Source organism: Prosopis cineraria, unplaced genomic scaffold (assembly GCF_029017545.1).
Source record: "Prosopis cineraria cultivar Desert tree isolate PC_DT_omini unplaced genomic scaffold, ASM2901754v1 PC5, whole genome shotgun sequence".
NCBI classification, from domain to species: Eukaryota; Viridiplantae; Streptophyta; class Magnoliopsida; order Fabales; family Fabaceae; genus Prosopis; species Prosopis cineraria.
In genome coordinates this window covers 17,350,725-17,352,340 of record NW_026555336.1, presented here as the reverse complement: position 1 = coordinate 17,352,340, position 1,616 = coordinate 17,350,725, and the positions used below count along the sequence as shown (strand labels likewise).

Below are 1,616 nucleotides of genomic sequence, written 5' to 3'. Positions count from 1 at the left end.
TGTCTCCAGAGAGCCTACTGTGCGAATTCCAGAATTGCCAAAGCTTCTTGATTGAGCATTTCTAACTCTCTTTCTACTTGTTTGGTGTTATTTTTTTTTCATTTTGTTGCTATTGAGTTTAATAAAAAAAATAAAAAAAATTATTTCTCTTGCTTTTGTGTGTTTTGAATTGTTTCATGTTGATTTGCATTTTAGTTTAGCTTGTTCTTTGTTCTTAATTTTCTTGAGCTTGATTAGTGCATGACCCGAAGAAAACATACCTCTTTTGTTGAATTAGATCCAGAAATTGAAAGGACTATTTCTAGATTGAGAAGATCACAACCTATTCTTGATTCTCATTTGGTTTGTAATTCAACAATGGAAGGTATCTTAGGACATGAGCATGTGCATAATGAGGGCCATGGGAATGGGAATGAGAATTTGCATGATGATGGCCATGTTAATAATGAATTTGAAGGCTTGCATAACCCTAGAGAGGAGAGGAGCATTAGGCAATTAACTCAACCTAATTGGCATGATAATCCTTATGGCTTATATGTTCCTCCTACTAATGTTCAATTTGAAATTAAATCCTCCTTGATTAATGCATTGCCTAAATTTCATGGGTTACCAGGAGAGGATTGTCATAGGTTTTTGCATACTTTCCTATTGGTTTGTGATACTATGAAGCCTATGCATGTAAATGTTGATGATGTTCAAGCTAAGGCTTTTGTATTTTCTCTTGAAGGTTTAGCAAAGGAATGGTATTTCAACTACCCTTCTTATGTGAAAGTGAGCACATGGGCTGAGCTAAGAAGACTCTTCTTAGATAAATTCTTTCCAAATTCCAAGGTCACCAATTTGAGAAAGCAAATCTATGGGGTCCAACAAGGAGAGGATGAGAGTCTCTATGAGTATTGGACTAGATTCCAAGGCCTTTTGGCTAAATGCCCACACCATCAAATTTCTAGTGAGAATTTAGTCCAATATTTCTATGAGGGCTTGATTCCAAGAGACAAAGTTAACATTGATGCCGCTAGTGGTGGATGCTTGATTGACCTCACTTCCTTAAAGGCTTGGGAACTAATTGACAAGATGGCTTCAAGTGGTGCTCAATACTCTACAAGGGAAAAGAGAAATGTGAATATGGTAGGTTCCTCAGTTCTTAATGATTCATATGTGGACTTGCTAGCTGCCAAGATTGGGAGAATGTTGGCTCCACAAATATCTCAAGTGAGCAATGTAAGTACTTCTCAAGCACTTGTCCCTTATTCTTGTACTTTTTGTGACTCACCTATGCATGTAGAAAGCAATTGTCCTATTAAGTTTGAACAAGTAAATGCTATCTACAATGGAAAACAATCCTATGGTGGGAGGCAAGGGCAAGGAGCTTATTCTAATACTTACAACCCTTCATGGAGAGACCATCCTAATTTCTCCTATTCAAATCCAAATGTGGCTTTACAAGACAATCAACAAAGAGGATCCTATCAAAACACCTTTGGCCGTGACCCTCCACCTCATTTGTCTCAAGGTAGCTCTTCTCAAAGCTACAATCCAAGTGGTAATTCTCTTACACCTTCTTCTAATTCTTATAGTGATAGGAGGCTTGTTCCAATTGAGAGTTCTTCTAATTC

The 1,616-nt window shown here is 37.3% G+C and overlaps 1 non-coding gene across 1 annotated transcript; it reads right to left on the bottom strand.

Annotated features, from left to right (window-relative positions):
* Positions 1-837: 837 nt before the first annotated feature.
* LOC129312254 (small nucleolar RNA R71) lies at positions 838-944 on the bottom strand. Its single transcript, XR_008593501.1, has one exon. It is a non-coding gene; the product is annotated as a small nucleolar RNA R71 (small nucleolar RNA).
* Positions 945-1,616: the final 672 nt, after the last annotated feature.